The sequence below is a fragment of the Strix aluco genome, chromosome 24 (assembly GCF_031877795.1).
Source record: "Strix aluco isolate bStrAlu1 chromosome 24, bStrAlu1.hap1, whole genome shotgun sequence".
Classification (NCBI taxonomy): Eukaryota; Metazoa; Chordata; class Aves; order Strigiformes; family Strigidae; genus Strix; species Strix aluco.
The window spans coordinates 10,327,846-10,341,250 of record NC_133954.1 but is presented as its reverse complement, the minus strand read 5'-3'; positions in this window follow the sequence as shown (position 1 = coordinate 10,341,250).

Here is a 13,405-nt window from a genome sequence, read left to right as displayed (position 1 = left end):
TTGCAGCTGCTCAACCAGCACTGTTGCAGCCTGTCCCTTTTTCCCCTTAAGGTGCTGCTGAGAATCCTTAGCATCTGATTCTGGGTAATGCATTTTGCCTAGTGCCTGGCTATGCTGTGCACAGTTTCTTTTGTTCTTTACTTCACTAAGCCGTCAGCTCTGAAGTAGGAATCACAGCTGTAACACCAGGCAGGCTCATCAAAAATATTTAGCCTGGATATTGTCTACTATAGCATCTGAGATCAGGTACAGCCCAAAGCCTCTGGCACTGCAGAGGTGTTCTGGGGCTCTGTTCCTGCCTTTTCACCAGCACAAATGAGTTGAAATATTTCTGTGAGGCTGCCTTATCATACCAGAGAAAGTGTTAAGAAGCCATGGGGGGGCAGAAGCTGTCCAGGACTTATTTTCTAATATACGGGAATGGATTCCTGGTTAGAATTCATGTATGTTAACTAGGTGTAGCTTTGTCTTCATCCTTATCAGCTGGGCTGATGTGGAGGCCAGCAGAGTAAGCAGCCTGTTACCAGTTCAGACTGTCCTTTACACTTTCCTGCTAAGCAGCACGGAGTTATGCATTGACAGAGCCCGGTCGGGTTACATCAGTGGTCTTGGAATAAATGTGTAATTGCTGTTTGCTTCATAGCTATTGTGGAGGCTGCAGACTGAGGCAATGGGGAGAGGTCTGTGGACTGTAGGGAATAATTTAGGCATCAAAGTAAAAGTAGTACTCAAACACCCTTTGTGCTTGGCAATACTGAATTTTTCATAGGATTCTATTGCTTCTCAAAGGGAGTTTCTGGTCCTTAAGAGAAGAAAACAGCAGACTTTCTCCTGGAACATGGTGCAGCACATCTGTATCCAAGATGTTTGTGCAGTACCTCTGATGCCTTTCTCCTTTCTATACCAGACACTTCCTGCACAAGGGTGTCACTTTTTTTTTTTTTCCCCCTCCTTGGTCCAGTTTCTTGCTCAGAACTCTTTAACACACAACCACAGCTGCTGCTGGTGTTGGAAACACCTGCATGGCTGCATGTTAGGCAGGAAGAGTCCATGTGCTAGAAATTCCAGCTGGGTTTGTTTAGCCTGGAGAAGGCTAAAGCAGTAGGGGGTGGGGTATAATTGAGAATCCCCTTTAATACAGCTGCCAAATTATGTCAGTTTTCACTGCAGCCTGAACATTGCAGGATGGTGCCAGCACACTGCTTTTTCCACCTCTGACTCTGCATCCTGATTGGTAGACTCCTCAGTACACAGGGTAATTGGTGTTGGTGTGGCTGTTTGCTGGGGAACACCCTTTACATTCCTGATAGGTTGTGGATGGCAGCTTCTGTTCAAAAAGGAGGTGCAGGCAGGGCTTGCTCTCTGTGCTATAATGTAGAGATTTTAAATGCATCTCCTAGCAGAGCACTGTAGTCATTATGCATTGTGAATGCACTTCTTTGAGGCTTGCTCTAAAAGAATATTAAAGTGGCAAATCCATTTAGCATATGTAGGAGGCAAAGGAAGGAGGAGACAGCAGCTGGGATTCCCACGGCAGGCTCTGTTCTGATTTGGCTGTATCTCCCTTGTTCTTTCCTGCTTGGGGTTTTAGTGGGGTCAGAGCTCTTTAGCGTGCGCTTCCTGCCTTGCCACTTCACTTTGTCATTGTTTGGAAAGGGAGTTTACTGCAAAAGTGCATTTTTAATTTATTGGAAATCTAGCTTGCCCGCCTCCTTCCCTCAAAGGAGCGGTACCTCCCTGCTGATGGGACTGGTGGCAGAATTTGGGGTGTGTGTGTGTTAGTGTGGCCCAGGGCTTCCAGAAGGGAAAGCTGGATTCCAGTGGGGTCGCAGCACTGTCTGGCTAGAGTCTTTCTCTACACAGCCCCACAGCAGAGACCTCGTTGATTTACAGAGAGTGCCTGATCTCTCCGGCACTGGGGCTGGTGCAGGCTGACTGAAGGACCGTGGGGCTGGCAAGCACCGTTGTGCTGGCAGTGCCTGTGGGACAAGGGCCGGTCGTACAGCAACCACATCAAATGGTGGATCTCAAAACACTTGACAGCCTTGTTCCCCTTCTGCTTGAGGCTAGATATTACTGCCCCTACTTTGAGTTGTTTCTGGTCCTTGGTAGATCAGGAGCATTTCTGTGTACAGGCTGGAGGCATCCCAGCCCTAGACAGTGACCAGCTGCTCCTTCCCTGTGAAAGGAGACTGACAGGGGCTTGATTGTGGCTTGGGATGGAAGGGGTTTGTTCAACAAAAGTATCTTTTGCAACAACTTAGACTGGCTTTTCTGCAGGTGCCTTAAATTTGAAATAGTGTTCCTTTTGAATTCTGTACAGTTGTATGTATTTCACTACCTGACCTACTAATAGCACTGATGAGCAGCAATGACTACATGTACAGCTTTTTGCTGAAGTAGTTTACTCTTTAAAATCCTCCCTCTGCATTTGGATCCATATACAAAGAGTTACTTCCTTCCAGATCTGAAGCCATTTATACGAGAGCAGCTTATTCATGGATGCAATTAGAACACTTGTCTGACTCATTACTAGAGTTAATGGTAAATCAAAGAAATATTCAGTATGTTCCTATAATTATTCTTGGTGATTTGCTGGATTGTTTTCATCTTGGGTCTGGTGTCAGTTTTATTTTGCTGGTATTATGAATAAAAACCTTGTGCATAATCTATAATGACCCATCTTGGTAGAAAATGCCCATGAATTCACCTGGTTCGCAGGACAGATAATGCGAGCTGAGGCTCAGCAGTGAAGGTAAGGGCTTTGTCTTCCTCTCCCTACCTTGTTCTGGGTGTTTGCTGGATCTCCTTTAGAATCTTAACTATGATCCAGAGACTGCAAAAGGACTGTTCAGACTCTCCAGGTTTTGTGCAGGGATTCTTTAGTGCAAATTGCACTATGTGCCTTTCTTTGCTGGAGATGTATGTTAAGCATTTGGCTTGGATCAGAGCTGAGTCCTGAAGAAGATGAATTTGATATCATGTTAATTGGTTGCAGTATAGGTAATAGCTTTTCCTGAACAGGCAGTAAGAACAGACACCTTCCCAGAAAAGAGGTGAGAAGGGCTTTTCTGAAGGGATTTCAAGACTCGTGCTTACGGAATCAATGCAGCACTTTCAGACAGGTGGGGGAATGTGTGTGGGGGCTACCTGCAGAGTAAGAGCAGGAGGACTGAAGGCTGGGGTAGAGTACAGGCTGTTGTTCTGGGATGGCAGAGGCAGTTGGAGACTGTTCTGCAGTTCAGAGGTGGGTTCATAAGGTGCCATGTAGAATGCCTGAATATCAGGTCTTTGCTTTAACAAGTCATTCACCCATGAAGCACAGCTCTGTGTTTTCCAAAGGTCAAGAAATCTTGATTTCTGTGGTGACAGTGTGACTGTGTCCTGTAAAAGCTGCTGGAGCAAAGTGAAACTGTGTGAATTGTCCCACAACTGGGAGCAGCTGGGACAGAGGTGCTGCTGGAGTGGAGGTGGATGTGCCTGAGGAGGTGCTGGGGACATCTCTATTGCAGACCACAGCCTGGTGCAGAGGTGACAAAGTGGGCCTGAAGGAGAAGGTAACTGCAGCAACACAGCCTGGTTCACCAGCCCGCAGTGCAGAGCGAGCCCCGCATGCTTACAGACCCTGGCCAGACCAAAGCTCACCCTTACCTGGGGCCAGGGGCTTTGCCGTGGCTCCTCTCATCCAGGGAGCTCTGGGGCAGGGTTACAGCAGAGGCTGGGGGGGCTGTCTCAGGCAGCACGCTTCAAGCCCAGTGCTGCTGCTTTCCCTTGGGCAGGACTTCGCTTGGAAAGACTCCCTGAGGTGTATTGCAAAGAGGGCTAGAGCCTGCTCCAGCCTGCTGCTCCTAGTGCGAGGCTGTAACTACCAGGCAGCAGGAGCCACTCTTCTGTCTCAGTTACCATTTCAAAGCAACATGCCAGGCTTGTTCCACTACCTGGATGTTAATAAGCTGACTCAGAAAGAAAGAGGAAATTTCATCTGTGGCGGTAAATCAAGGACCCAGTATATATTCCTGTAGCACAGGCAATAGCAAGAACTCGGGGATGAGGTTCTGTTTATGGAGCCTCCTCATGCCGGGGCCTGGCATGCTGTTACCTACCAGAATAAGCATGTTTAATTACCTGCATTAATATTCAGGCCATGAAGTCATCAGCATTTGTATTTATTCATTTATATAAATGGAACAAGCTTTTCAGAGCACTGCTGCTGACAGCACGTTCCCTCAAGGCCTTTCCTGAGAGAAGCATTTGCCATTTTGCATACATACATTTCAATTAATTAAAAGGCGTTGATTGATTAAATGAAATAAGATGATTAATTAAGTGACAGTTGTAGAAATCAGCTGGGGTTGGAGTAAACACATGTAAAAGACAAGTGGTTCACTTGCAGTTTGATTTTCACTCCAGATCAATGGTTTTCTGTCATTTCTTATATATGGGAGTTCTGAGCACTTTATTGGAACAGTGCGCTGATAAAAGAAGAAAGAACTTTATGACTGAGACAGACACTGTTCACTGAAAAACAAAGCCATGCTCTTGCCAGGAACTTCTCTGTGCTCTCCTGGCCTCAGGTCCATGCTCTGAAGTAGGCATTTCTTTCTCACATCATCTATTTGCCATGACTCTGAACGGTTAATGGTACTGGTAAGAGCTCAGAACAATCACTGATGAGCTTTGATTTGTTACTAAAGTGACGGGTTTCCAGGGGAAGGGGGCTCATTCTGACAACATCTACAGAAGAGACAAATAACCAAGGGGCAAAAAGGCAGCACACCAGCAGCACTGAAATCACAGTAGCTGCTGGAAACCATGACTTTCAGCAAAGTTTGCAGAATTGTCTGACTGCAGCAAAGCTAAGGCAGCAGCCCCACTGCTCCTGCCCCTGGCAGCTGGCTTGGTGTCCCTGTGCTTGTCATGTTCCACATGCAGAAGGCACCGGCTGTCGGGGCTGTCAGTGAAAACCGCCCCAGCACTCAGAGCCCACGAAATTGTAGGAGTGGGAATGTCAGCACGGCCCATCTTTGCCTGCAGAGCTTTCCTACCACTAGAATGGAACAGAAACATTTTCTTTCTGAAAGAGAATTTGGCATTTTTAATGTAAATGTCAAATTACTGCTGGCTAATTAGATACCATAACCCCAGAATTAAGACCTAGGGTAGGCTGGGTGGAAAGGTAAAAGCCCAGCTTGAGAAACTGCATAATGAGCAAACATTAACTATCAGGCACAAACCTAGAGGAAGAAAGGGCAGTGTGAGAGTCTGATAATCTCACAGATAAATATATGGGTAGACACATTAATATGTAGGTAAACATTACTCTGTTCAATATACTCAGTAATTATCTCAGAGATCGCCTAATTTATGTCAGAATTCTCTTTGATTTAGCTCACTTCCAAGCTACTGTATAAAAACAATCAGCATGTTATTCCTGATTGTCAGATCCAATACCAGATCTCTTGGTCTAATGAACTGCAGGCAACCCTCTGAGACTGTTCTACTTACTGGGGGCAGACATGCAGGTGTGTCTACACAGTCAAACATCTGTGCCGCTGGTGAGCAAAACAGGTACAAGAAAAGGCACCAGCCCTACTTATTCCTGGGCATTTCAAATAGGCTGCTACATGCAGACTGAAGACCTGCATGGTGCTGCTGAATGTACCAGGTGTACCCAGGTGGCTCATACAAGCTGTGAGTAAAATGTGATTAGTCTTGTAAACAGCACAATTCCCTGGGATGCTATTCAGCTTGTTACACCACTCTTCACTGTTATCTCTGGGTACTTTCCAAAGGTCTCAGGCAAGTTCCTGAGCATTTATCTCATGCTGAAACTGGCTTTACCCTTGCAGGGGGTGAGCCCTTTTCTTCAATTGGAAAAAAAAAACCAACAAAACAACAGTTTTGTTTCTAATTCTTATGCCAGTTCTTCTTTTGACCCTGAACGCATCCTTACGTACTTCTATTCCCACTTGTAAGGCATGGAAAAAGGTATTTCCTGACCTTTAGGGTGGTTTGTAAGGATAAATTCATGGTTTTGCAATGGTCAGCAGCAGGGGTCACTGACACCTGTGAATGAATTCAGTGATTTGGATACACTCAAGAAGAAGCTGCCTCTATCAGCAGAAAGCTGGTGTTTTCCAGTCCATGGGATTTCTGCAGCCCTCCACTCTCCTTGTTCCAGTAGCTGCTCCCTCAAATGCTCCAGTGCTATTTTTTGTGTCACCCTTATAGTTAATGCTGACTAGTTAATACAGAATGCATACTGGCTTAATGATGTCAGATATGTTCATTAATTATCACCCAACCGGCTATAAGAATTATTACGAAGACCTAGGATTTTAATTTCCTTAAAACCCACTTGGCAACACCAGGAACTGAAGAAGCTTCCTCATGTAGACATTTAATGAGCTAAACCACTTCTGACAGCAATTACACAGCATCTCATACTTATATTCCTTCTTCAGACAAAGACCAAGGTCAAATCTGTAATTAAAGCTTATCAGGAAGCCCACATGAGGGGGATGTAGAGTGAAGCCTGCCTTCAGTTATATTTTCTTGCATTTTGACCAAGGCACACTATCAATGTGTTCTTGGAAACTGCTAAAAAGGCCGTTCTCTTATGAACTAAAGAGATAAAGCAAACAAATCACAGGCAAATAATTCTTGAGTCCTTAGTCTGTGATTTTTTTTTTTCCTGTTTGACCACTACTGCGTATACTTGCTGTGCTAATCAACAGTAATAAATATTCACCTCTGAATCAATAACACATTTCCAGAAGCACACCTTGCAATGCAGAAAGGGTGTGTTGTGCTCTGCTGATCTGCTGGCACTTGCTCTGCGTTACACCATCATCTCGCTGCGGCAGGTCTCCAGGCAGCCATCCCCCAACTCTGGTCACCTCCTCTTCCATACATGAAAGCTAAGGCGGCACACTTCTGCAACAGCAGGAAAGGTAGACTAGATGTATTCAAATAGAGTCTGAATTACATTTGGCTTATGGCTCTCTCCTAATGGTTTCTCCTTACCATATCTTATGCTAAAAAAAATCTTATGCTAATGGAGAGGGTCAGAGTTAGATAAAATACCAGCCTAATGCTTAAATGGAGCTGCAAATTTCTTAGTAGTTTGTGGAGGTTTAGGAGCTTCTATTTTTGGAAGAAAAAACCCTTTTCTTCCTACATTCCCTGTTTTCAGTCTTTCTAGGAAGTAGAAATCCCATGGAAGCATGCAGATGTGCTTTTCTTGTGACCTGGCGAGCTTCTGAATCCAATGGGAAACTTATATAGGTGATGGGATGCTTTATCAACTCTGCACCCCCTGCAGAGGCTGGATAAGCAGAACTCATTTAGGGTAAAAGAGAAACATCTGGACAGGCTATAGCAGCCCTTCTGATGTCCGATAAGAGTTGGAGTGTCAACAGCACTGGACTGACGAAGGGAAAATAACGACTAGAGCTTCCCCTTTGCATTGCTTGCTGCAGTATGTGTTTGGGGTCAAGTGCCTGGGGAGCAGCTCTGCTGCTTTGTGATCCCTGGTCACCGGTGCACCAACAGCTTGTCCTAATCAACCTGCTTCTAGGATGCATAAGGAGCTCCTGTGTTGTATCAAGGATATAAATCCAAGAAACCCTGCACAAATGCAGAGAGAAAAGACCTTGTTCCCTGCCGGGGGCAGGCACAGCACTGGGAAGCTGCTTGCAGTGTGTCCCTCTTCCCTGGGTGACATTAGGGGTAGAGCAAGAATGCTGATTTCTACATGCTAATTAGCTACAGCAGCTTGGTCTTAGGGGCTGCAGACAATAGCACTGTTGTGAGTGAAACCAGCACACACAAATGCACTTTTCTCAGCGTGTGAGATAACGTAGCGGCCTTTGCTCATCACCCGCCCAACACCCCTCTCAGACTGGCCGCCTGTTATCAGCTGGAGGGGTGCACACTGCTGCTCCCTGTGCAGGGACCAGAGGAGCTCTCTGCTTTCTCACATCAGACTTCCCATTACTTTCAAGAATTAACTGTTTCTATACACCTGCCAGTCTCATACCATGAGGTGAGAGAAGCAACACATGCTGCGCCTGGTAAAAGTGCTTCAGTGGTGAAGTATAGATGGTGTAGATGTCCTCTCCTTTCCTACGGGCAGGGTCTTGCCTTTTCTGTAGCAGACCTAATTGGTCTGTTTTTCTGAGATGTGACTATTCCCTGTAGTAAGATCCTGATGACAAAAGTAATGAGAGAGTTATGTACATAGGGTATAAACATATTTTGTGAGGAAGGTAATTTACTCCTAGATACCATGGCTACCCAGAAATCACCCCAACAGGAGAACAGACCTGTGGAGATGGGCAGGCAGCCAAGGACACAGGTTACTGATGCAGGCTGGCAAGAAGCGCCTGTTCCTCCACGGTCCTGCAATTATTGCGGTTAGTCGTGGGACTGTTGGATCCAGAAGCAGCTGCTCTGCCAGTTTTTGCGCCTGTGCTTTGCCTCAGTCCCTTGAGTCAACCCCCTGCTGACCCCCAGCCCAGCGATCCATGCAGCCTTGGTGCCAGACCACGTCTCTCCCAGGACGTATTCCCCCGCAGTGGGGCATTGCCTCTGGTGCGCAGACACCCGCCTCCTTCCTCAGGAGCTGCAGCTCCTACGATGGGGCACTGTCCTTTCGGAAGCAGCCGGTGCAGAGCTCTCCTGGGAGAGCTCTGAGCTTTAAGAGAATTATCAAGGTACTGCTCTCAGGAGCAGAATGGTTTCTGTCGTGATCCGGGCTGAAGAGGGTGTCTGTCCGTCACCAGCTGCTCGCCATACCCCATGGCTATGGAATGCTTTTTTAGGCAGGACACCTGCACTGGCAGTGTTGCTCATTAATTTTTCTGCAGGCACTAATTAGAGGCCTCAAGTCCTCCTCGCTTGCTACCTCTTTCATGTGTCAGTTCCACTTCTTCCATCTGCTTGTTTTTGTTTCTCTTTTCTGTGCTGACTCATCTGCCGGAGACAGCCTGTGCCTGTCAGGGGACTCCTGGGGAGGCCGGTGGCCGCTGTCCTGCAGCGAGCTCTGGAGGCGGCCGCTCCTCTTCTGCACCTGTGAGTCAAAGATCTGTGCGGTGCCGGCGCGGGCGGGCGAGGTGTGAGGTTGGAGTTCAGGCAGCCTAGAGGGTGTGGGGAGCTCACACCGTGGGAGCCAGACCAGCTGCCACAAGTACCAGCACTCCCGAGTGCTCTCTAGGCTGTCGTTTAGACCAGAAGCCGGCTTTGGTGATTTGAGTCATTCCTCTGGGGAACCTGATTCCCTCCGCTGGCGATGCAGCAGCCTCGGGTACCGTCTCCTCAGCTCACCCCCGCCCGACCGCGAGGGCGCCCAGCCTGCAGTCAGTCAGTTCCTGCCCTCCCCACGCATGCCGGACCCTCCTTCTGCGCTCAGATGATGGTGGAAGATGCATCCACCAAGGTTGGGTCCGTGCGCCTTTCTCCTGGCTGCAAAAGCTGGGAGTTGGAATCCCACGCTGTGGCACCCAGCTGCTCCTGGTGCACCAGGTTGTCCGCGCTTACTGAGTTACCTGATGCTTTTTAACAGAAACGCGGTGCCTGGCACTCTGCTAGGTAGTGAGGGATGCTACCTCCCGCACACAAATATATCGTCTTTATTTATCCAAAAATTACCTGCTATTAACTTCAGCAGCTTCCTTGGAGCTGTTCCCATGCTGAAAAGGGGAAACACACCCCACCCCCGATGCTTTCATTGTCTACTTTTCCATCTACTCCCTTATATATATAAAAAAGAAATCTCCTAAACTGCTCCCAGGCAGGTTGCTGACTTGGTTTGGAGGAGTAGGGACCCAACAATGGTTTTATTTGCTCTGTTCTGTGGCTGTGGCTCTCCTCTTCTCCTTCAGATTTTTTTTTTTTTGCTTTTCTCTACTTCTTTTGATTTTGCTTCCTGTTTTATCTTGTTTATTCCTCTGTAGAGAAGGAGAGCGAGGGACAGGGAGAGGAACTCCTTTGAAAAGTCTGGCTAAATGAACCACTGTGGGAGTCCAAATACTCTTTATAGTCAAGCAAGCTGGTGGAGAAGTGAGTGCCAGAATATTAAGCTGCATGCTGAATGGTGACTGCAAAGAGCAGCCCTCACAGTCCCCTTAGGAGGGGGAGAGAAGGGGCCGGGGACACTCATTTTCCCAGAATTCAATCCCACTCTGAAGTCACAAGCCCAAGCCTTCAAAGAAGGCTTCAAACAGTTGATGTCCAGGTTGTATGTGAGTGTGGCAGACGCAAGTTTTGGGTTCAGTTTAGCCACAGCAGCATCCAGATTTTGGTTTTCACTAGCTTCTAGTGGGCTGTACATTTCTGTGTCTAGCCCTGCTTCAGCAAGAGCTGCATCTGAGCTCTGCTCTTGCTCACTCTGGCAGAATGCACATTTTTTGGCTGCTGCATGTTTTTTCATTTTGGTCTTTTTCTGGCTGTTCTAGAAGCAGCTGGGCACAAACTACTTTCATTCCAATAGCTTCATTTTCATACCACAGGCTTCCAGCTAGTTAGAGCTACACTGAGGAGGGGGGAGCGGGGATAGCAATGACATTTCCCTTCGGTACGGAAAATAAACAAATTCTCAAAACCAGAACCAGAAGCTTTCAAGAAAGATCCTGTCACTTTTGTGCAACCCCGAACACCAGCTGCTTCTCTGGCACAGCAGCTTCACCTGCAGTGCTGAGCGCTGAATATGCCTGGGAGATGTCACCTGAATGTGTCTGGTGGAAAGCAGCAGGAGGACCATAAATAATACAGCTGCCTCTTCATAGAGGCAATTTTGAGTTTCATGTCCTTCTTCCCTTACTTGGGGGGATATTGTGAGAGTGGGCACTGTAGATTCCCCAGACTGTAACTAACCTTGTTCACGCAGCCCACTACTTCTGACCTGCAAGTCTTGATCAACACCTTTGTCCTGTTTTCTCTAGTCTTGACAGCAGTGTAAGCCAGCGTGCCTACACCAGCACAGCATTCAAATGGTAGAAACAGCGCTGTAAGCTGAAACAGGTGATGCTGAGGCCCCACCTCTCCACAGTTTGCTTTGGGACCTTCGGGCTGGCGTGCTGCGCAAACGCTGCGGCAATGCGCGTGGTTCAAGCCTCTGGGGAGGCGAAGCTGCCCCTCGCAGCCCCACTCTCTCACTGTGGCCCCTCATGGCAGATCCTGGGAAGTGTCACACTGTCCCTTTGTCTGTCTCACAGCTCATGGGGGATGGCAACGCATCCTCCTCCCTGTCAGAGCCCCACCACCACTTCCAGCCTGTGAAAGTAAGCCTGTGTTTGTTCCTGCTTGGACTGTCTCAGAGCAGTGCCGTGGCAGCTGCTGCTCCCTCCTCCCCGCTCCAAGATGGGGCAAAACACAGGGGCAAGAGCTGTATGGACAACCAGCACAATCAATCCCCTCCGTCCAGTTCAATGCATTCAGGCAGCTGCCCATACAACCTTTGCAGTGCTCTAAAACCACGGTGCCTGCAGCCAACAGCAGCACTGAGCGAGTTAAGGGGCTCAGGCTCCCAGACGAATGCCCTGTAAATGCTCTCTTGCCTGATTGACCCGATACAGCTCCAATTTCTCCTGTCTGATCCCTCCCGCTTAGAGGGCAAATAGGCCCTATACACTGTAGAGGTAGCAGCAGAATATTGACTGCTTGCTACTAGGTCAGGAGGACCATCAGCTTCCTTCGTTCTCTGCATTTCTCAGTGCCTGTGAAAAGACAAGCTGCAGTGTGAAAGCTGTCATTATTGCGGCTCCCGCCGCCCGCTGCCCTCCCAGCCCCATCACTGATTCACAGAGGTCGGGCTCTTTCCTGCCTTGTGCTTTTGATCTGTAAAGCTTTGCTTGTCAGCAGTGACCCAGACACGTCTCTGCACATTTCCAGTATGCTGGGGCAGCCCTCCATGACTGTCAGTTTGCATGTGGTCCTGGGCCTGTTAACCTTGACCCCCTGGCCCCAGCATGGGCTATGGCCATTAAATCTGGCTGTCCGGGCTTTCGTCACCACGTGGATCGTTTCCGCTGGTGCTCGTGGCTTTTTGCTGGTGGGGGTGATGGGGGGCAGGCAGGTCTGCACTGCAGCCGTGCGCGTGCTGGACACCGCTGGCACCGCAGACCCCCGCGTGCCTTCTGCTCCCCAGGCACCATTCACCCTCGGGTGCAGCTGTCTCCTCGCAGCCTGAGCCACAGCGAGCTTTCTCTAGAGGGAAAAGCTGAGCTCAGAGCTTTCGCAGTGGCTTTGGCAGCTCCCCTCACCGAGCAGGGTGCACCTTCTCTTCCCTCGTGGCTGCCAGCGCACATGTCGCTAGGAATCCTCGGGCTGTAGTAGCCTTCTCTGGGTTTGCCAGTCGCAGCCTCCCGCCCCTTCACGTCTCTCGGCTGGGAGTGTGTCGGGCTGTCCCCTCTGAGGCAGGCAGGAGGAAAGCCTTGGTCCATGTTGAGATGCTCCCAGCAGCACAGGGCAAATGCCCCCGAGTGTTCAGAGAGATGTTGGGTACCGTGCAGAGGCAGGTGGATGCAGCAAATGCACTGACACAGCTGGACTGCAACGCTCCATCCGCCTGAAAACCCCTTCCTTAGAGGTCAGCACTCTAAAATACCTTGGGCTGCCCTGAGTACTGTTCCTGGGCCACGAAGAGCTGCAGAAATGCTCATGTGCCTGCAGGAAAGGAACCTGCTGATGGAAACCAAGGGTATAAGAGCTTAGCCCCATGGGTTTTAACATCTTTACTTCACCCCACCCAAGGATCCAGCTCAGATATTTCATGATAAATGGTCTTGGAGGCTGTTTCACTCGCCTTAGTCTCTTGCGAGGTTTTGGTTGCTGTTAATTCTGACTGGTTCTTCCAGAGCTGCTGCTGGGACGTGTGTCTTTACGCTGCCACAATCGATCCCTGAGGGCCATTTGAGCAGCAAGAGCCTGGGACACTCAGTGTACGAAATCTCCAGGAGCAGCAGCGAGGGAAGCTCTGACAGCCAGAGCCCACAGCTCTGTGGGGGCTGCCAGGCAGCTTCAGCCCGTCCCCATCGAGCACCAGCTCCACACCAAGGGGCGCACAGCACCCTCGGGAGCAGCGTCCCCTCCTGCGGTGAGGGAGGGGAGGGTGGTGCAGCCGCAGCCCCTGGCTGGGCAGGGCGGCCAGCCGGTGCCTGGCACGCGGGTCCTGCCGTGCAGGCAGGGGGGATCCTCTCTCTTGCCAAACCAGTCCGCTTAGTCTGTGACGCCTCAGCCATCGCCCCTCCTGCTTACCTCCACGCTGGCTGAACAGCCGCAGTGCCTCTGCAGACTTTGCTGGTTTTCTTGCACGTCTCCAGACCTCTGCAGGAGTTGGAGGGGAACAGGCACCCAGCTGACGTCCCAGGGAGGCTTACAGCCACCACAGCCTGGTCCTTCATCT